Below are 24901 nucleotides of genomic sequence, written 5' to 3'. Positions count from 1 at the left end.
AACATTACCAAAACGTAATAAATTAGACGATTAAAACAATAAATAATCATCATTAATTAATAGATTTGAAGAAAAAATACCTCTATTATCGTAAAAATGAAAATCTATACAACAATAGCAAAATTTTCTAATGCAAAGAAATAACCTTGACTTTTATTAAACATAAGGGTAGGTCAATCTTTTATCGACAATGTAAATGCGATAAAATAAGCCAGTTTATGTGCTTTCCTATAAATAAAGCCAGCTGACATTGAATAACACCAGGTTGTCATGATACCTGTTGGGCTAATGGGTATTAGTGTAAAGGCGTGGTCGCAAGCCAATAAACAGCTGCGGCTTTGACGCCTCGAAGGAGCCATTTAGAAGTGGTATCGTGTCTAGACTGAGTTGTCAAGGACTGTCTCTCTAATATAGCTGACAAATTGAATTAGCTAATTTTAGTATAACAGATATGTAATTTCTGCCTACGCAGTTTTGGTAATAGTGAAAATGTCAATTACGGTTAATTTTGTAACTGAAATGAGAGACGGTGGGTCACCTTTAAACTCTTCTAAATATAGTGGCATAGGGACTGATATTAACATGCTTTATCGAAGCGAATTTCTAATAATCGAATACTTCATCGTTGTTCGTAATCTTTGTTTATAAAGGCCAACATATATTTTAATAATTTGAAATGCAATAGTCTACAGTTGGCTACCCACGATGTCCGCGCGGCTTAAGCGTCGGACTATCGCGTCGTGGATTCCAGGTTTGAATCATGTGTCTCGCAAGTACACAATATATTGTTTTTCAATTTGTGTACGAGTCAGAGTATGGACCTAATATGTTGAGCAAGTGGCTGACATCGTTTTCTCGCAAAAACAAAATCTACTAATACAAACCTCCACTCCGTGGAGATCCATATGGTCTTATCAGAATCTGACATGGTCGGAAATGTCCCTAAGGCAGATTGTCGAATAAAGTAAAACAATATAAAGTTGTCGATTAAATTTGATTTTCAAAGAATTTTGATGTGTATACATGTGCATACTTTACCATTTAATACCAACAAATGTAGATATAATAATATATTATACCAGTATTATATTAGAAGTATAGTTCACTATTCGCTCAGCCCACTGGCTCATGTCCTTACTATGGACCAAGAGACATTGAAAAGAAAATATTTATTTTTACCAGACGCCGGATTCGAACCCGCATCCACAACTCTACCAACAACGTGAGTACGGTATCCATAATTATCTCAGAATGATTAAAAATGAAAGTATTATAATCTACCAAAATTGAAAAAAGGCGTATTGAAATCAAAGTATCAAATAATATTAAGCAAATGAGCGGCTCATGTTTTACGAATGGACTTGGGTCGAGTAGCCCTGAAATTTTTTGATGACCCCTTTGAAAAACCCTTTGGACGGAGTATTGGAGGTACAAATTGCAGTGATTGGATGGTGTGGTCCGGGATGCGCGAGCGATTGGAATTTCCGAGGATAAGACCGAACTGGTGATGACCACTCACCTTATGGCTCTTGTGGTTATAATATTCATTCAAGAGAATCAATGCACATATGCATGATTATTAGTTAATTACAAAAAAATATATATTTGTTAGCACTGTCACCTGTCAACAATCTTGTCGATTCGCTCGATAATACAATTCAGTTAACAATATTACCATTTCTTATACAATAAGCAAAGTAATTTATATGGTAACAATATTTACAGCTAAAGAACGTCGATTTGAAAAAAATATTGGTTAGTTGGTATCTATTTCGATAAATCCGGTATATTTCACTGATAGTAATTTTATTTGTTTTGGTTAAAAACCGTGTAAAAGAAATACATATAGGTGACTACGCAACTAGCAGTGCGTAAGGCGTTGGCCTTTCAACCGGGGGCACCGGGTTCGAATTCCGGTGAGGTCATAATATATTTATGTGATTTTATCAAAGCCAGAGTGTTCGTGATTGTTTCACTTAAATTACTAAATACACTACTGTCATTAGGCCTCATAGAATGTTGTAGTGTTAAATATAATATATATGTAAACCTGTAAAAAAATGAGAGGAATGCAACGTGGGTGTTCTATTTATGCGATCATGCAACAAAGACGCGAGATTTTACGCATGCAAACTTGCGTACGTCTGAGATAGAAAGCTTGTGTTACAGACAGACAGATAAATCAAGACAAATATTATATAATAAGGTGATTGCAGCCCTAATAGAGAACCTGAATTAATTTGTTTCGAACAATAAAATTGTGAAAGTATAAATGCTCAATTGGTTCAGAATTACTAGACGGACCATTTTAAGAACCGTTATTGATTGATTGATTGCTAACTTAATGATGGATGAAAAACAGTTTATAGTACCTAATGATACAACTTATCTTCGTGTCTAATTAGCTATTAATAAACCATTATACGGTAACCAATTGGCAAAACAGGAGGATTAACCTAACTGTAAAAACAATTTCTACAATGTCAAGGTTTTAAGTCACAGAATATTTTCACGCCAATTATTTCGAAATTAGAATAAGTAATTCATTTCCACATTACAAGCAGTAATTTATATTTTTTTGTACAATGTCGATACGAAATTCAAAACGTCCACTTTGTCGATGCAAATTTCGTCAGGTTATCTCACAGACACTTAAACAATTTGACATGGTCGTTTTAACAATATTGTACGTACGGGCAGTGAAAAAAAGGTAATGTAATTATTGCAACAATCGCTTCGTAATAAATTTTAATAATGTTCTACAGCTCGTTTTGCAAGCAATTATCTGTGCATTTTGGACAGGTCATAAAATATTATAATTCAAGATTGATTATTAATAGTTAGGAGAAACCAAACACAAGCTTATACGCATACAATAATAGCACTATCCAACAACGTCACACGTTAAATAAAGTAGACGAATGCATATTGGTACCTATATATAAATGATAATCGACGCAACGTTTAGAAGTCAATTTAACTTTACGACTACGGCTATACTAGGCAAAGTTATTTAATTATGAAGTGAAATTTGAAAGCGAATCATTGACATTAATTTCATAGACAATTAAAAGAAAAACATTAATAAATAATCTATGCCAATGTTTCTTAACCTTTTTACATGCGCGGACCACAAAAAAATCAAAAAATGTTTTACGGACCATCAACATTGAAATAAAATAATAAATATTTATATTTACACTATTTTTGAAACAATTGTCGAAATATAATACAACCCCACTTCAAAGGTTGGGTTTCTATTTAACTATTTTTGAACTGCAGACAATTTTTGCGGCCCACCGGATAAAACAGTGAATAAGTACACAAGTTCTGCATTGCCGCCGTAACACGCAGACCGTTTTTGTCAATTTTGCGAAACTATTGTCCCTAGTAGGTACGGCGGTGTGTTTTTTGGATTCGATGGCGGCAACCAAATTAACCATCCAAATAGCTCAATCGCTGCCAAATAATTGGGGCCGAAGATTACTAAATACCCCGCTTCGACAGTGGTTAACAGGGATAAAATTATAATTTTAAAATAGTACAGCATTAAAAATCAAGCGACAAAAAGAATCACACCAAATCGCCGCCATATGAATACGTAGGTAAACATGACATTAAATAAATCAATATTACAAAATTATAGTGTTGTAACCAGGGCATGGAACCGATAATTTTTTCGTTTCCGTTTTCGTTCCGGTTCAAGTAAAAAAATATATTTACCTATATCGGATCGGTTCCGGTTTTCGTTTCGAAAAACATAGGTAACGGTTTTTTTTCAGTTTTCGGTTCAGCTCCGAGTGATTAATATTTAAATATTTTTAATTGTTATAAAAAAATATTTTTTACCATAATTTAGAACATCTTATGGTACTTGTATGATAGCCCGGCGCTTCGATCCGAAACCAATGGTTATGCTGCACTGCACGGCCGTAGCCATATATTTTTTTAAATATTATATTATAACTTACCTATGAGAATTATGTCGAGATGCGTAACGACAACTTTACTAAAGTGTGGAGTAAGATCATGTAAACGCGCGTGTTTGAACATGTACCGAACCGAAAAAACCAATATTTTTTTCGTTCCGACAAAAATAACGGTTTTCGGTTCAGTTCCGGTTCGGAGCCCTAGCAGTGAGCATTTCAAAATCCAACAATGAATGTATTCGAATACAATGAGTCTTTATTGGAAAATAATTCCATATGTACGTAAAACCTATATTTTATTCATACATAGAATGTTTCATATCCCCAAATGTAAGTAAAATTTAATACCATCAATAAAATATAGAACATAATTATTATCTACGATCTAACGACGAAATATCGTAGAAGCAAACAAAATATCAATTTACATACTTTAATGTTATTATAATGAACCAAATTCGATATTTAGAATAACGATATGCTTCATTATAGTAAGGTATAAGTAATCCCTATACCTTATACAGAATTTTAGATTATTTATATACCTGTACCTGCCTATAAATACGCATATTATGTACATATAAGTAACTGATACGTACAGAAATCATTTTGAATAAATAAAATGGGCATTTGAGTATAAAAAGCTTTCCGAAAATATTAAGATTATAAAATAATAAACTACTACTACTAGCATCTAAACAAAACACAATAGATTTATTTTAAACGTCAATTCGCAGTTCTACGTCTTGCCGTAGCACCGGCGTAGAGGGTGAGAATAATATTATTAAAATTAATAACTGTTGTTTCACTTTTCTATAATATAATGATATCATTATTCAGGTTCGACTCACTGCTAGATGAAGGCCTTCACGACAGCCTGCCAAATCTCTGGATCGACAAAAAATTATATGCTTAATACTCATATGAATTGTAACTAATATAAAAAAATCATATACTTACTGTCGTACCGGAAATAGATGGCCGTATTGGACGTACGTGGACTATTACTTGATATCAAATTGGTTGATATCAAATATATGATACTAAGGCATAAAGCCCATTGACGCAGCGAGTGCGGCGCTCGCGCAAAATTTCTACAAGTGGCGCGTAAATCAACGAAAATACAACGTAATCAAATACGCCAGCGCCCACTGGATTTCACGACGCATTATACGCGCACGCCGCATGAATCATCGTTTTTTCGCGAATCACCGGTTCTCGGCGATACGAATGAAAGAAAATACAATGGAGTCCATTCATTGAACACGGCTACCAAAATTACGCTGCTCGAGGCGTTGTCGATGGACGGGCGAAAAGCAATTATTTAATAGCAGAGAATCATTGTTTAATTTTATTGCGTGTTCAGTTTATCGCTGGTTGAATAATGTCGTCGTAAATTTTAATTACAAGCCCCGAAATAATATAATATTTTTATTGCTTTGTTATGAGAGGCGCTGTAATAATATTTATTTTGTGCTGGTTGGGCCGCATATTACATAGGTGAAGGGTAATGCGCGGGAAGAGACGTGTGATTATGGTTATGAATAAACACTGCATTCGCCGACTTCGCCCGCTCGACGCGTTCTGTGAGCGCTATCGCTAACATTAATATGGATATGACTCGATACTTACGAACACCTACTTGAATCATTCAAATTTTATATAAACATATACGATATAATATTTTTAATTTACTTACATACCTACTTTCTTCTGCCTTTCCCTTGCATTCCATGTTTTTTATTACATATTTTATATGCATTTGATCTCAATACTATATGGCCATTTATTTTCAATACAAGCGTTTACGGTGAACTATCATACTGTCGACTGCATACGTACAAATTTCCGAACACGAACACAAAAAGGTTATTTCATAGTGTGGCATTCTTAAGTGACCCAGGGATTTTTGAATCGACAAATCGAGGGGGATCCCCGAATTAGTTAATCTAGGATTGCAAACACCTTTAATGACAGCAAACATAATATTAAATTCACCAATTTATTCATCATCACATTCACTACAGCCCGACGTGGATCTTGGTCGTTTCCAGAAGTACTCCTGTAGTCCACAAGCTCCCTCTACGACCTTAGCCTCAGAACCTTTCTCCATGGTCCAAACACCGCAGTCTAAGTGTCCTAACCTTCTTTTACCCTTCTAGTCCAATCCTAAAGATATGGCCAGCCACAATTTTACGGATAATATGTTTCGTTACTGCGTATATTCTGTCACCTCAGCTAATGATAAAAAGAGGTTTAACCCTGAGCTCAGCACAGAGTATTAAATTTAATACACTAACTAAAATTGAAAATGAGGTAAAAGGATGGACTATCTATTGTGTTGGTAACACGCACAGCTGCGATGTAAAAATAGATAGGTACATCGTAAGAAAAATTAACGCCTACTTTAGTGATAATAAATAACCGAAGTACCAACGAACGCACAAAATAAACTTTAACAGTTTAACACGTAGTTGTGTTAATTTCAAATATTATTTTACCTGACACATAACGGCAAAAATCATAAATTAGGTTAGATGCCAGATTCAGTATCTATTTTACCGCAAATAGTATATTACAGTATTCAACGTTTCTAATTTAGATGACAAAAATAATTAACGGTGACTTTAGTTTAATGAATTTTGCTAATAAAGTACCAATAACTAATAAATAATAACCGTGTGGTTATTAAGAATATCCATGAATATAATATCAAGACGAAACTATTGTACAATAAGATAATAGGATTGTAACATTTTGTCGGTGACCTTTTGTCGTTGAATAATTTGACATTGGAACATGTTGCTTGGATTTGTTCGTAATGTAATTCAATATATACTTGTATAAGGTTATTATAACTTTATGACGTGTAATAATATTCGGTAAGCTTTTACAGGAAATTGCACCATCATCAGGCGGGGTCACACAGCTGTATGAAGGCATCTTCAAAAGCTCCTTCCACTCAACTTATCTATATAACGTAGATTTGTCCGCTGAACCAAATCAATTCATTGACTTTAAAGCTACGCCTTGCAGTTATTTTTATTGTACCTACTTAAATAGTGTTATACTTTTTTCCTGTCTTTATATCTGAAGTGTCACAAAACTTACTAACTAGGTGGAAACCCCATCCAAGGACACACGAAAAATACCTAAATTCTTATTTTGTTTTTATTAGAAACTTTATGGTGACATCTATCATTTTTAAGAACATCCGTTATGTATATGAACAGAAAAAAATTGCCTAAAACCTCCCTACAAAGTAGATACATATTCCCAGCATTATTTATATCCCACTGTCAAGAAAAATATCTTCCATATTATGTATATAAAAGTATTATTTCTACAACTGATAATTGATGAGTTCACCTAAATGGCCAGAATGTCCTTTAAAACCTTAAATTATGTTGTGCATATGTCATGCCGATATTATGCAACTTCAAAAGATTATTTTTGAAGTTGGAACCGCGCAGAAACATCGTGTGCATTTCAGCCTTCGAAAATATAAAATTATGAAAGTATGAGAGAAACAGAGGGTGGAAACTCGTGGTCGATCAGGAGATGGCGGAATTTTAATATGGTAAACACAGAACAGATGAAAAATAAAATTCCGATAGGCTATATACCAATACAATAAATTTTAACACGGGTTTGAATTTTTGAGTGTCCTACAAAAATGAACCACACATTATAGACGTGCAATAGTGTGTTGCAACCTTCAAATACGCCAATATTAAATAAGCGTCAGTGCATAAACCGTGAGCAGTTGTCAGAACATGCGTATTTTTAACACGTGTTTAAATTTATCCCATATTCTTCCTTACTCGAGATCAGTGGCCTGCATCTCCTTACCCGTTAGGTATTTCAGTTCCCATTATTCCTGAGTTCCCTTGTGGTAACAATCTTCAGCCATAAGAGAAGAAGAGATATATTAAAACATAGAATCGATTAGGTTATCGTTGGGTTTAAAAAGTAAATAAGAGAAATTTAATACACGTGTAATAAAATAACTAAATAGAACTTATTGGGTAGAAAATTATATCAATAAGTAAGCATAGCTTTGAGAAGTATAATTATTATCTATTATCTCGTTTATATTCAGTATGATGTTTAGAAAGTTGTGTCAAATAATAAGCGGTTATAATCCGGAGCTCGTCCAAAGCAATAGGTCCATCACTGGGCAATATGACATGGTGCACGTCCTAGATAGGTGAAGTTATTTATAGATTAACCTATCGTATTACAAATATTGTGACGGTGACACTATACCTCGGTGAGACAATATCAATAATCTCGCCGATGGAAGAGAAAACACCGTTTATTATAGAAAGGCAGGGATATGTAGACAGGCATTACGGATATCTAGAGATTACATGCAATTGACTTAAGAAACATGTTAAAATATTCGGAATAATCAATCAGTTATATATAAACAGTACAAAATATATTTACAATTAACTACTGACTACCCTTAGTAGGGATTACTAAAGTGTGGCTCATCATGAGCAAAAAAATACAAATAGATACATATAAAGTTGTATGTCTGAAAAGCTGATTTTTACAATACGACCATTTGATATTCAATTAAAGTTTTTTTTTCTGATTTAATGACCAACTAATAATTTCATCACAACTTGACTTTGAAACAAAAAACTTAGCATTGAACTTAAAACAGCTCTACAGTAAAGAGGCAACAAAATATCAATCGATACCTCTCGTATTCATCGATATAAATAATTAAATGTGATTTGGAGTCTTGAGGTGTTATGCAAGTGGGTTGTGAAGAACAAACATAACATTTAAATAGTTGTCTTCAGTATGTGTCATTGTATATGTTTTATAGTGGCCAAATTTTCTGTAGATAATAAAAATCACATTTATATGGGTTTTTACTATGACGATGAGTAGGTACGACAGCATACATACCGATATCAAAATTTTAATCGACAGCTAACTAACTCGAAGTAGAAAATCAAACTTTTATTAAGAAGAGGAAAAGTGTTGTGCTTCGCAATTTACTCCGTTAAAATGAAGAAAATAATTTTGAGATATTATTATGGTTTCCTCCACATATGAATGGAAAGACGTACGAAATATAGCCTACAATGTTATAGTAAGTATATTGTTCGAAAGTGATATTAATAAAACGAACATAATATTTACCTATAAAATTTTTACTATCTATATTGCTGGTGAAATGTTTTTTATAGGCTGACGAAAGGGCGTAGAAAGGGCAATCGAATATTGGGCCATCGCGGAAGGCTGGTTTGATGTTAGGTTATATTTTATTAGTATCGTTTATGTTAAGAGATGCGACGGAATATTCAGTAGGTACTGAAATTACAGGGTTTATATTTTTTCAATTCCGGGATCCCAGAAACGAATAAATCACATAGAAAACTTAGAAGACTGTATTTCTTTGTGGTAAGTTAAGTAATAGTAGTTTCAATTTTTACTCTATAAATCGATCGTGTTTGGTTAGTATTAGATTGTAAACGTTTTTAAATAATAATTAGCAAAAAAATAATTCAATTGATCCATATATTATAATAAGAAGTGTTTGATGGGCCTACAAGCTGGTGTGTATCTTGCCCTACTAAAGAAGTGGTTTTAACCGATTATATTTTATGAAGAAGGGCGGTAGCTACTTGCTCAACCTATTAGGGATAAGCGTTGGGACTATAACATAACATGAATTGCCAGATCCAGGATTCGAACCCGAAACACACGACTTCCTCGGCGCGGACAATGGCATATTTTCTCAAAGATCTTCAATATACCGAATGGTAAAATGAGATCCAGGTCATCTAAACGTTGATGACAATTATAATTATTAAGGCAGCCCAGGAGTAAGAATTTCGAGGCAGTCAGGATATTACAAATAATCATTTTTTTGTATTATACATCTAAACCAAACCTACTTTTTTATCATTAATTTCGTGTGGGAATTGTTTTTTTTTATTTCTTTAGTCTAAAGACTCTACAGTATTCAATCAAACGAATGAAAAATGTTGACACAGAAATAAATGTTATCACTTTGGCGTACTTGCTCTGACTTCGTAATAATAACGCTATCATTTATTTTTAAATTTAAATTAATAATTTATAAATAAGTCAAAAAACTAACTGGTACCTATATAAATATATATGCAGTTAAATAGTATCATTATAAATTAAGTACACAAGTCAAAGCATTTATTTATTCAATATTACGATACAAACTTTTAATTGTGATTTCTTATTTATATTTTAATAACTATACTAAACATTGAAGAAATATTTTAGTAACCTAATAGTTAAGAATTAGTAGTTTTGAGTAATGGCTGATCAAAGTTTAGACGCGCCTATACTGACGTTTAGAAAAGTGACAAAAACATCGGTCCTACGAGGACAACTAGTAATTTTGTGGAACTAAAAAGGAGCGATATAAGAATATGACGGCTAACATAACTCAAAACTTGAAATTTTTGACTTATAGTACCTTACTATGGAACCGAGCCATCGCTATGTTCACATTAATATACCTTTCAAAAGATTCAAATTTTGTTACATTCATTAGATTTTTCTTTCATTGAGTTAACTGTCAATTCACGGTGGAAATTTAACTTAATAAAACACAATTTTTTATGGTACTATTTTCAGTTTTAATAAATAAATCTTAGTTGAAAATGTCCCCCTGAGGTAGACGAAACCGGTCCTGATTTATTTATTAAAAGTGGAAAAACATAAGAAATGTTTCGTTTTATTAAATTACATTAATAATACATTCATTAGACTTGTCTATGCAGAAAGTGTCTCGCAACTCTCCAATTTTTCGCATTTTACTGACGTTTCCAATATGATACGAACGACTGCACGTAAAGTACTGTCGTAAACCAGGGTGAATATATTATTGTAATCAATCAATTTTATTATAATAGTCAGTGCGGTTGATGCATAAATATTTACAATACCTACTCCATTTTGTCGTAAGTATAAATATTTATGCGACACGGACGTCATTGCTTGAAATAATATAATCGCAGGAACTAAATATTATTTATCGATACCTATAAAATAATATTTAAGGCTGAGACTAAACATGCGAAATATGACAAGTGACAAGTTGAAGTGATAGATACCGCACCCACTTTGGCAACACTAATAAAATAACCCTGACATTCTAAAGATTGCATCACTAGAACCGAATCCGCGACCTTAGCAGACTAGTAAACGTTCTTTAAACAATACTTATTATATTATAATCTATAGGTAATGAACTATGATAATAAAATTGGACTGTCTGTCTGTAATTTTGAAATATTCGTCTTTTGATTAAGGATATACCTCTGTTGAGGCATAGCATAAATCTAAAAAGATCGTGGCTAGGCGATGCACGGATTGTGCAAATGACGTGAACATGCGTACATTTAATATTCTGTTTATTGTTCGATTAGTAACAATAATATTATATTCATTGACATGTTTTTTTTTCCAAGTAAATGGGTAACGTTTTTTAGTCATCTTTACACGATTTAAGAATTAATACCCCCATCGCCATCCCGAAATAAATTGACGTGTTTACAGGTCGACGTTTGTTCTCCGATTGCCTGCGAGTCCAAAATTTCGTCGCACCTATAGTTGAAAATTATTTTCCGTTTCACTGAAGTACCGTCTTAACGTTTCGGTTATTTCAAGCACGGCTAATAATTTTATTATAAGGTTCTGCGCATCTAGTCTATACACAAGATGTCTGTAGGCGGCTATCGAGGGTAGTTTATCATATTTATGTATTGAGGTATTAAAATGTCAAAACTGTCTATCTCGCTCTAAAAATTAACACAACCAGAGACGTGCTGAAAATAGCACTTTTTGAAAGTTCAGACGGTTAACTTATCGTAACAATTAACCACCTCAATACATAATTATGATAAACTACCTTCGATAACCGCCTATAGCCGCCTTTTGTATGTAATAGATGCGATGAAGTTAAAATAAAACTTCTTGATAATACCGCACTTGCAACAATTCATCAGGTGTAGTAAAGTGGTCAAATTGAACCGGTGGAGTGGTGAGATGAGGTGTGCCAACCGTTGTCTATTGTGAAGCTTACTCGAGCTTCCGTTATCCCGAGCTAGCGTTAGTTTATGATATTCACAACCATTGAGTGTATCTTGTCAAAAATGTCAATATATACTTCTAGATGGAAAATTATTATATTTCTAATAAACAATGATTATTATACCATTTATATATTGTACATCTACACAATATTATATATTATACAATAGGTGCATACATATATTATGGTATAATATACAATATAGCACCGCCTGAGTCAGCTGAGTACGTTAACTTGCGTTCATACAGATTTGATGGCTTCGTAAGTGATTTTTAATTTCCACTATAATACATCGGAACATTATTTAAATATCACTGGACTCTATCTAGTCTATAAAACAGTTTTTTTGTAATTGAAAATTTGAATTATAAAAGTTTTAATTATTCTGTACATTTGTACAGTACAAACAAATTTGCATGGGTTATATTTAACCATTGTACTTGAAGTAAAATTTTAAAGACCAGAACGAAAGAAAATTCCGGTGAAATTTTACAAAATGTCCAATAACGAATTATAAGCGGTCACGGTGTTCGATGAATTATTATTATTTGAAACAATGTTTATATTAACACTTCCGTGCAAGTGGTGGCAGTACCTAATTATTTATTCAAGGTAATTTAAATATAAAATAAACATACAAATGGCTCCATCACAGAATAAATATATACACAACGAACTATCGGATAATGTGTGAAATAAATTGGAAGTTTTTATCTATAGCTGGATTTAACTTAGCCGACTCTGTGATATTCAGTACGTTTATCAACATCGTGGGAGTCACAAATTTTCGTATAAAAATGGGTTCTTGGCTATTTAGTGGAAACCAGTGACAAACAAATTTTGAAAATAGTCGATATACTGGATTATTTGTTAGGTTATGTTAGGTTCGGTTATCATTCTTGAATTAATTAATTTTGCCGAAATCGGCCATGAAAATTGGCGCTGTGTAAACAGACTTGTACCAAAAAATGTTAAGGTATATAAACAGTATCACTGACTCCGTGCAGGTTTATTGATTATTTATTCTGTGCCTGAAGATGCCGAAAAGCGAAACCCGGGTCACAAAAAACGACTCAAATGGAATAGTACAAAACTAAATCCATTAGCATTTAAATTCCATCAAGTACCCTCGGTCGATAGTATTAATAATTATAGTATATGTTTGCGTTCTCTCATTTTTATCAGAATGCTGAAACGGGACAGTATCGTAGCTGCCCAATCATGATTACATAATATTTATATAGCGAGACAGCGATCTGCTGAAGAAATTTCGTAATGCTGTTACACATTACATTCAATGTATGTACGTACCACCCACCCAACGTGTTAAACGCCAGTCTAGCGCGAAAACAATCAAACAAGTACAATACACCATTACTAGTTTACTACCTATCCAACTATTACTAAAGCAACACTAGCTAAAAAATTACCTCCATTGTTTTCAAATACCACCAGAGCCTGTCAAACCACAATGTCATTACATCACGAGAAAACAATATGGCACCTAACAGGTATTGGCTTTAGGTTATGTTATATAAACCAGCAAAAATAAACCGAAGCACTTGTACACAGGTAAGTATTATTATAACATAATATTATTAAGATTTACGTCAAAAAATCATATAATATAGTATATGACACTAAGACGTAAATTACTTGAACAAAATGTAGGTACTATTGCAAACACCTTATACTTAATGAAAGTTTGGAAGAAAATATTCAGAATTATATGTTTTAATTATATAAGGCAGATAAAGCGATAAGAGAGTTTGTGTTTAAGATATCACTGCACATTCGGGTATATATTATATACATTTTCCATACAGAATTTCTAGATAACAGGAAAAATTTAAATTTCTAGGAAAAACACTCAGTAGATAAAGATTAGTTTGCCGATTTTACCGGTGCTAGTAGTGCTACTGTTTCAAATGTGAAAATATAATATGGGAGTAAAATAGTTACAAAATCGTTCAAACCTTATGTTACACGGAAACTAAATACATGAAATTGAATCTAAAAATGACCAATGGACTACTGTCAAATTTAACTGTAATTTCTTTCACATTGCGAATTCATTTGTAGCAAACTTCACTACTTTCGCCAGTATCTGTAAAACCACAAACATTTCTAACAACGATAAATATTTATTGACAGATATGCCGGCTATAAATAATGATTTAATTTCAACGCACCAACTTATAAAAAAATAATTGTAGTCTGACCACCAAATCAAGCAAAATAAAAACGTTCCAGAAATACCATAGAGTTTAATACTAAAATTTCATATGGCTCCCCTTAGCATGGTCAGATTATTTTGTAATATACTAAAAAAGCAATTTCCTTTATAGGACTACGAAGATTTATTGATGCCACTGAATGTCAATTTGATCCAACAGCGGGATTCGAACCAGTGTACTACGAAACAAGCGTCTAGAAGTCCGTGTCTATTAATTATAGTCAACTATGGGTGTAGTGAATATACGATTTGATTAAAGTTCACGTCGGCCTTCATCTACCAGTGATATTTAATATATTTATAATAATTTCAGATTGATAAATGGATTGCATCGAGATTATAGAAACAGGTCAAAGTGTGTGATGAGAATGTTAATTACTTATCTTGTATCGACAAATTGATAAAATAAACATTCAAAGATATCTAAGCGAAAGGTTACAACTGGCAAAATAAAATGTAATATATTATTATTGAAATGTTATATACTTTCACAAAAAAATGTGTCAGGATTACTATTATTAGATACGTCAAGACATTAATGAGTAATGACATTTAAAGCCTTTCACAGATAAGATAGCAAACGTTAGTAAGCATTTTGTACCGTAAAAAATACTTTATTGTCTAGAAGCCGAAAATAATTATTATATTACGATAAAAAAAGGCAACGATTGCGTAAAAGAGAAATTCAATTGTTGTCGATTGGTAAATTTATGTGGTGCAGTTTTTTAAACAATAAATTGAAAAGTAAAAACAGAGAAACCAAAATTTTAAAAAAATTCGATTGTAAAATATTAACAAAGCGCTAAACACCTGTCGAATTACGTGTAATTTTACAGCTAGAAATAATTACTATATTAAATAATTAACAGGTACGATACAAAAGTTAATTTTTAATAAATTGAACTATTACAAAATCACCACTTTGTTGATTATGTTTTTTTACATGCGCGATCATAACATTCTCCTTCCTGTCTAATTGCAATAGAATTAAAAATAATTTAATTTGTGTCTATGGTTTTGATTGATACGTAATATTTAATATATTAGATTATTAGAATATCACCACGTTTCTGTTGAGAATGGCCCCTGAGATGAGCCCGAAAAAATAAAGAAGAATAATACGCGATGACAACCCAAAAATCTTGTATAGTTACAATCAGCGTTGCCAAGTTAGCGATTTTCTTGCCAGATCAAGCATTTTTAAATAAGCATCTAGATTGCAAAATAAATATTGCATCTGGCGTATGACGTTGAATATAATGTTTTTCGATACATCAAACAGCTTTAAACTTCTCATAATAGAGCTAAAATAGTATACCAGATTTGCATAAAAATCAACATGCTGTCCTTTTTTACCTTATATCACACCCTCGTAACTAAACTGCCACAATCCAAAAAACGTCAAACAGAGAAAATCAGCTTTGAAGTTTTTACCTTTCGCATTTTTGTACTGTGTTTTTGAAATATGTTTAGAGATTGAATGAAGTTTTGACTTGAATTTGATGACTTAGAGATATGAAATTTTCGGTACATATACTATGAACGATAGACAATGAATGAAACGTAGTAATTAACTCAAAACACGTAAATTTGGACCTGTGGCGGTTTAGTTGCGAGGGTGCGATTATATTATGCATGTGACATACAAAATGATACCAAATTTCTTACTGCATTAATTTTGAATTCTATTTTAATAATTGCTCAATGCGAAATTATTTTTTGATCTTTGTTTTGTTAAAATAAGGTTAAAAATTACGAGATATTTTTTTTAAATGCTAGTTTCTAGACATTTTTTGAGTTTTGAGAAAATCTAGCATTATTTTCCGCCATCTGACTTATTTTCTTATCCTATCTGGCATATTTTTGTGAATGACAGTTGGCAACACTGATTACAATCATCTATAAAAATATGCTAAAAATGCTTTCTAAAAATATTATAACTGATTTGTATAGTCGATAAAGTCGCTATAAAAGAAAAAAAAATATACGTAACTTCACATTTCAAATAAATAATTTATTCAGCAGTATTAATAATACATTTTAGCCGATAAAATATATTAAAGAGAAACGATATCTCAAAATATCATGTAAATAAAATTACCACACAGATAAACAACACAGCAACCTTAAATTGTAAATAAAAAAAGAAAACAACACATTGAAATCGAACATAAATAAATCCATATAAGTACGGGTATTAAAAAAAAAATCACTTTGACGAATGTCAAATCCATGGAAAACGTAGATTCACTCAACACTTGAACACGTTCGAAAATTGAATATTATTTCGCGAAAATTCGTTTTTCACTTTCGCGCGCTCCGAAGCGTCAAAGTTGAACCGAACTGCGGGCATGACTGAACGAGAACGAACTCGCGAACAAAACAGTGAACAGGCAAAAGCGGCCGTCGTCCGCCGACAACAAACTTACGGCATTATTGAACACACAGGTGAAAACAAAATAGGTATAATATCTCCACGTATAATGGGAAGTGTCACGAATTTGAAACTACCCCCGGCGTACCTATACCTATAGGTACTGAAAAAAACTACGTAATTATTGCACTGTATTTCCTATAAGTATTGCTTCAAATGACACGCATGATGTATTTATTATCTTTTACAGAATTAACAAAATTGCAATTTATTATTACATTAAGATAGGTATCTACTTATAGGGTCATTGATCAATGATCACCTGTTTTTAAAAGCTTGTTAATAAGAGCCAGTGAATCGTATGTCCAAAAAGAAGAGTTTCAGGCAGTCAGTCCAGCCACCCCCTTTAAGATAAATTGTGTTACAATATTATTAGGTATCGTTAAAGCTATCTAAAAAGTATTTTTTAATTAATATATTATGTTTGACTGGTTCGACGAGATATTCAATGTTTTGATGGTGATGGTGTGAAAATTGTAAGTGATATTGATATTGATTATTCAAGGATTTTTAGATGACTCTTTTTCAGCGTGTATGCATATTCCTCAACTTTCAATGAGCTATCGTTCATTGCTATACTACAAGTCTGTGACCTCCGGGGTGTCCACCCTATGTGTATCGAAATGTTAGACGTTTTACGTCAAACTTATTGATATTTCTTTTTGTGTATTGGTGTATTTAGTGTTTGAAGGAAAATTCAGACCAAAACATTCAATTTCATTCAAACAATCACTAAAATGTTATTTAGTGGTAAAATAAAAACGATAAAAGTTCTCAAGGCTTGAACAAAACTAACCATAAGTGGGGGCGAGAAAGCATTCAATACACTATAATCTCTGCAATATGCGTTAGAGTAAGATATACGACATACGAATATTCGACTTAGTGAAGTCAGAAGTGAAGTCGGTAAATATTGCTTTGACTTATGTAGTTGAGACAAAACCGGGAGTACGTCTTGCTGAAATACATACAGTTTTTTATGCGAACTGGTCAATGTTTTTAGTTAATTTACTAAAAATGATAGTTCAACTGTGTTGTGATTAAATTTGGTAGTCATGCTGATAAGCAATATGATGATATACCGTTTCATAGGTAAATTAATAATATTTAAACTGAAGTTAACTACTATGCATCCATACTCAAAGAAAACTGCTTCATACAGCCGGACAATACCCTATCTCTGTAGAATTATTACTCTGAGAATATTATCTGCTAGATTAATACAATTTTCCCTAGGAGAATATAATCAGCAATCAATAAGATTAAATACCAACAAGGCTCTTCGGTACATAACAGTATGTCTATAGTTTCCTCCGACCGCAAGTAGCCGATCCGGTTTTCCGATCTGATTCCGCAATGGTCCGGTTGCGTAACCGGACCGGACAGAGGTTCCACTCGCCTCTGACAGATTCGAGGAAGCGGCGGATCTGCCGGTTTATTTTTTGCGACACAGTCCCGCAAGATTGTCACAACTCGGTACCTATCGAAGAGTTCACGTATGTCATTTTCTTCTTGTTGGCTGTTCGTTACGATTGTAACAAGATACTGTAAGTAACAAGCAATTCACAGCCAATTTTTGCGGTTACAAACGAATTCAGTTAAATCCCGCTGACGATTGGATACATTTTCGGATAACAATAACGAATTGCAATACATATAAAGTCATAGTATTGACGATTAATAATTTAATTACCCATAGTAGTCATATTGAAGTTGCTAAGCAACATTTTTGCAAAAATTACTTATTTATTGGAACATTTTGTTTTAGATTATCAGATTTGTCATTCCAAAAGCGGGTCAGCAAGATTTATTCCGGGACGAAGTTACAACTATTTTTTTGTATGGTAGATAGTGAAAAAAATATGACAAAACCGGACTGGACTATAACAAGAAGCTTCCCTATGAACTTTATTACAACAATATAGCACTTGGTGGCGATTCACAACATTTTCAGTACGATTGAATCGGTAGTAAAAAATACGCTATTATGTATATAAGTTTGAGCGTTGGAATACCTATACATGTGTAGGTATACAATACTGTTGTTTTATTTTAGTGTAGGTACACGCTTGTTTATATATTAAATAATAATAATTTACAATTTATTCATAGCGAACTCAAATGTCATGGCTTATCTTGGCGATATCTACATATTTAAAAGTTCATTCGGCAATTTACGTTTTTATGCGATTCTGATGATGATAGTGAAATATGTATAATCAGAGTTCGGATATTCAAGATTCTACAGAAAATAGACCATTGATACGCGCCACATTAATGTCGTCGAAAGCAAGATAAAATTGCTGCAATAAACTAAAGAAAAGTAATATCACTCTGTAAGAAAAGTAACAACACTGTAACATGTCACACTCTACACCCTTATATTAAGACCCAAAGGATTCTGTCTTCAAGACCTTTATTCCACACGATCTAAGAACGGTTTCACACGAATGATTAACGTATCTGATAATAGTAGAGTTTACATTGAAACAAATGTAGCCTTGCATACTGGATACTCATCCTAATTAAGTAAACTCAGTATCGTCATTACTGTATCGGATACGTGAATCCTCCGTGCGAAGCCACTCTAAACGTTACAGGGTTGGTCATGGACACCACATCCTGAAGCGGGCCCCCAGGCCAGGATCTATGGCGGGCCACCCTACCTATCGCTAAGGTTAAGGACAGTGTGATTTTCCACAGTAGTGTTCCCCCAGTGGTTAAGGATATTCCGTGTATTTTTAGCGATCTTTAAATAAATCCAGTTGATTTATTGAGTTGTCGACACTCATAATATTATGAAGCGTTGATCGAGACCTTCTTTTGTGGTACCCAAGTAACATGGAACTTTTCGCCATATTGGATAAAAGGCCATTTTGTAAGTCTAAGTAGAAAACACACTTAAAATAACTATAAAATAAAATTCTACGCATGAATTTATCATTTAATCATATCAATCATCATATCACATCAATTACATTGCACAGCCATAAATTTTTAATGTTAATCATAATTAAGGGAAATAGCGGTGCAGACGACTCTTTTTACTAAGGCATAAAGCCCACCAAAGCGGCGCTCGGTGCGCTCTCTACGAAGTAGGCCCCCTCCCACCCGCGCATTACCCTTCACCTATGTAATAAGGGGCTCAAGGAGCACAAAATAATTATTATTATCAGCGTCTCCCATAACAAAACAATAAAAATATTATTAAATTTCTCGGGGCTTGTAATTAATATTCACGATGACATCATTCTACCAGCGAAATATCGGACACGCAATAACTAAACAAAGAGTTCACTGTTATTAAATAATGCCTTCTCGCCCGTCTATCGACGACGCTTCCAGGAGCGTGATTTTGTTTGCCGTGTTCAATGAATGGACTACGTTGTATTTTCGTTAATTCGTGCCGCTGAGAAGCCACACAACGGTGACTCATGGGGCGGGCGGGCACAATGCGTCGTCAAATTCAGTGTGCGCTGGCGTATTTTATTATGTTGTATTTTCGATGATTCACATAGAATATGCGCGAGCGCCCCGCAAGCCCACTTTAGTGGACTTTATGCCTTAGAATACATTTGTGGTGTATGTTTTTCTCATTTAACTGGCCGATTTGCCAGCTGTGTAAGTACGGGCCCCCAGGCTAAGAGCCCTGTCAGCTGCGGGGGCCATGGGGTTGGCTTGATGCGAGGGAAGCGACAACACTTTTAGACTTGGAGACGAAAACATCCAACCACAAAAAATGTATGTAAACCATTACAAAAACCAAAAAATCTTCGTAGTTTTTTACACTCTAGTAATTCACTTAATTGAATAAGTTTAATACGTAACAAATAATGGTCGAAAATTAAACAAATGCATGATGAGCAAACCAAGCGAGGCTTCCGATGATTCGCATCGGAGGCTATAACGTATGAATTCGTCACGCTGCTTGTTACATGTTTCCACATAACAATTATTTACACACCCATTGCCCCATAATAAATTATCGCCAAATGCAGATTGATGCAATTAATCACTATACGCAAGACATAAATGATTTAAATGTTGCAGTATATTTTGAGAGGACTGCTAATTATGTTACACCCATCACATCTAATTGCTTCATACTAACTCTATTGAGGTGGGATGCAGTACAGATTAGGGATTACAATACCGAATGAAAATATTAATACCGGGATTTCAGTATTTCCTATGGATTACCGGTATTCTTGAAGTATATGAAAAAAACAAGTCTCTATTACCTAATAAATATATAGGTAAGTATATTATATATCCTACTAGGAAGCAGACAAGAGTACGCGATGTAATAGACGTTGCCAAACAGCTGAAATGGAGATGGGCGGGGCACATTGCTCGCCGACAGGACGGCCGCTGGACAAATGCCGTCATCCAATGGTACGCAAGGGGTACGAAACGGCCACAGGGTCGCCCTAAAAGCCGCTGGATTGACGAACTGGTAAAGTTCGGCGGAAATACGTGGCAGCGAACGACACAGGACCAAGAGAGTTGGAGAAAGCTTGGGGAGGCCTTCATCCAGCAGTGGATTGAACCCGGCTGATGATGATGATATTATATATAACAAGGTCTTTAAAATATTAATATTTTATAGCACGTGCCATTGCTTAAAGTGCAACGTAAGTAAACCAGACATCGTAACCCGACAAAAAATACCATATTAAACCTTTTTATGTTAATTAATACATTTTGTTTCTACTTCCAATACCGTATACGTATTGTCCAATTTTTAAAACCGGTATTTCGGTATCGAAAGATACTGGGATACCGGTATTGCAATCCCTAGTACAGACTGACGAAAATTTTGGTGAAAATGATTTACTTAATATATTGTTATCATACTTGATGACGTTATCATATTTTTCAGTGCAAATTCACCTTTCGAGTATATTCATAACAAAAACCTAAAAAAATTAAAAAAACTAAGGTGCAAAATTTATTTCGATGAATTATAATTAGGTACCCATGTAAATTTATAATGTCATTTTAGAGACTAATTCTATTTTTGAATATTCATTTTTGAAACCAATGCAATATCAAACATTTTTTTAGTAATAAATAAATCGAGTGGCTGGAGACGCCTAAAGGCGAAACCCAGGTGGCTAAAAATGATTCAAATAGAATTGATAAAAACTTGGTATTTAAATTCGAATACCCTAAGGCCTAAGTCGTAAGAATTAATTTAATAATATACTTGATTCAAACAATTTAGGTAATCAGAACCGGTTTCGTCCGCTTACAAGAGCATTGGTGACAGCTATTTAAGTATATAAATAGGTTTGCAACATATTTTATATTTTGGTAACCATTCACTATATTATGGGTGTCGGACGAAATTCTGAAGGCCGAAATTTCAGCTTTCAGGATTTTGGCCCAAACCTTCATCGTGTACCTATATATTAAGTATAATATTATATAACTATAGAAAGCAAACAAACCCCAAAAATAACTAAATTTTGACAACAATGTGAGAGAAAAACCCTGACGGCTAAAATTATTAAACATGGAACATAATTTGCCTACTGATTCTCTGAATGCTGATTGTCCAAATTCGATAGAAAATAAAATTATATATATATATATATACATAAAAATGAAAATAAAAAAATGCGCAGTTCGCGGCCGCGCTACCTTTGTGACTTTGTTTTTCGTTACCCTGTGCGATTTTTGTAACGAATCCGCCCGGGAGGTCAAGACAAAAGCATGTATCCATGCTAAAAAGGGCTATTCATTTTATGTTGGCAGATTAGTGGCTGCACTGGCGAGTGAAGCGCTTTTAAGATCAGTGGTGGAACATGGAATTAATGTAACGAATCGGAAATGTATGCTATGAAGCAGTGCAGCGAAGCATTGAGAGTGGTTGCATCGCCGTGTCGATGACAGGTTATTACGTCGATTCGCTTTTACAAATTTGCAAAACACAACGATCATTTTGGACTTGCGATTCGAATCGCTGACTAAATAATGACATGGTGAAGATACAAATTATTGCATTTACTCGTGTAATATTGTGACAACTGTCGATTACAAAAAAAAATCTGACAGCTTTTAATTACTATTGTATGCTGCACACATTTTGGATATTAACGAATTACTTGTACGCACAGAGAGTCTCTTGTCAAGTTTATAAAATATTATTATAATTTAAACATACATAATTTGAAAACACTTTTAAGAAGTATAAAATAACGAATAGAAAAAAAAATTTTGAACCCAGCAAGAACCCAGTAAGAACCATTAGTTAAAATTCGTCGATATTAGATAAGATACCCATAGATACGTGGTCAGTGCACGTGGGCACGATTCCAGAGAGACAGGTTCGTACCTGCTGGGTGTCGTATATATTTTTCAAAAAGATTTTGTTATATTAGTTATAAGTAGGTATATTTTTCAGAAGTGTTTTCAAATTATGTATGTTCAATAAAAATAATGTTACATTCTTAAATCTTGTGAATTATTCGTTGAATAAAAAAAATAGTTAATTATATTGTACTTAATTTATTTTAAAAGTGTGTGATATTATGTGGGCTTATTTTCACCGACGTCATAAATAAATTTGGATAACTTCGGACATCTAATTACCTACAAAGCGGGGGAATTTGAAACACTTCAGATAACATAGTTATTAGAATTAATTCGCATGCATCGACAACTTAAAGAATAAATATACTCACCGGGACAGTTTAAGGTGTTAATTCGAATCATCACTCAATTCAACCCTTTTCTAATAATATTTTGAAACAATAAGAACCTTATATTCTTAAATTTTGTGCATATTCAATATTGAATTAAAAAAGTTTGGTGATCATCCATTACTAACTGCATTGTACAATGAAACTACAATTACTTATGTGTGTTTTCAGTGTTGTAATTGCATGTTATTAGTTAAGTAGGTACTACATAATAGTACTAATAGTTCTATCATCGGCTCGCTTTGAATTATATACATTTTTTAATTTATTGTAAAAATAATACTTATTATATTTGTTCGGCCGTATTTTTTTTTATCAAGTTTCACGTGCACGCCACCCATTCTTGACTAATTCTACATTAATGGCTTTATTTAACGCCATGGCGAAATTATTAATCGTGTTTCTCTTAATGCAACCGGAATTATTTATTGCAAATTGACGCGGAAGCGTTTAAAAGACACTTTTTTCTCTCTTTGAAAGTGCAAATTAACATTCAATAAAATACTTTTGTATTGTATTGCTTCTCAGCAGACTTTACTCAGTATTAACTTCAAGCACCTATCTTCAGTTTACAACAGGTATTTTTTTTAAGTTTTCGCATCGATATAAACTGACATATAGGTACGCGATGACCAGATGAGTCATTTATTACAGGAAGTTATCCTGTATTTTTTTCCAATGTCCAATTATGTAGAATTTGCTTTGCCGTATAGAGAGGTATATTTGTCGAACCCGTACAACAGTTGCTGATTTCTTAAACTACAAAAAGTGTACGCATTGGACAGTTTTTAATTTAGGTATATATTTATTAAAGCCAACCAACTGGACCAATCACAGACGTAAACAATATTGATGAGTCTAAGATACGTAGTAAATGACAGAAGTAAATATAGAAAGCATTTAGTGAAATTCGCATTCAGTGGAGGGATAAAAAATTAAAACCGTTGGTATAAGTGAACAGATTACCAGATAATGAAAAATAAAAAAAAGACTTGCAATACTTACAAGAAAAATAAAATAACATTACAGCTTTGGTGCAATTTATTTTGAAAGAGGCAAGATAACAAAACAGTTACACTCGATCATAATAATGATTCATAGTTATACACAGACGAGCCACAACACACATTATATGCTCTGGTCACGTAACAAAAACTTATTGTGACAACTGCATAAATTGTAATTAAGTATGTGTTACAGTTATTTGATATCTTAATCCAGAATTCCCAGTTTTGTTAAATTTGAATTAATTCTGAATCCTATCTGAGAAATAATATAGCAAGTACAGGAGTGTAGGTACTTATCTAAATTAAATAAAAGTATGTAAATATTTATTTAAAAAAAAAAGGTCAGAAAAATATGCACACGTGGGTACCCACTTCATTATAAAGCTACATAATTATGTACATGTAGATAAGTACTAAATTATGAATTAAGAAATAATTTCTTGTAAGTATATTTTATTTTATTATAAATTTGTGTATCAGTACCTAC

At 33.1% G+C, this 24901-nt stretch overlaps 1 protein-coding gene across 5 annotated transcripts in view; it reads right to left on the bottom strand.

Moving 5' to 3' along the window:
* The window catches only part of LOC147077731 (uncharacterized), a 332063-nt gene that overhangs the window by 56807 nt on the left and 250355 nt on the right, over window positions 1-24901 (bottom strand). For 2 of the 5 annotated variants that reach the window (XM_085960708.1, XM_085960709.1), the window contains exon 1: window positions 16480-16623. The exons of 1 other annotated variant lie outside the window; for it this stretch is intronic. The gene's annotated coding sequence lies outside the window, so the exon portion shown is untranslated. Of the gene's footprint in view, window positions 1-13460; window positions 13730-16458; window positions 16624-24901 lie in introns of those variants that run through there. 2 more of the 5 variants (XM_085960710.1, XM_085960711.1) reach the window with 2 other exon arrangements.

Source organism: Rhyacophila brunnea, unplaced genomic scaffold (genome assembly GCF_057557595.1).
Source record: "Rhyacophila brunnea isolate RB1 unplaced genomic scaffold, BYU_Rbru_1.0 scaffold_12, whole genome shotgun sequence".
Lineage (NCBI taxonomy): Eukaryota > Metazoa > Arthropoda > Insecta > Trichoptera > Rhyacophilidae > Rhyacophila > Rhyacophila brunnea.
This window is presented reverse-complemented; position numbering and strand designations above follow the sequence as displayed.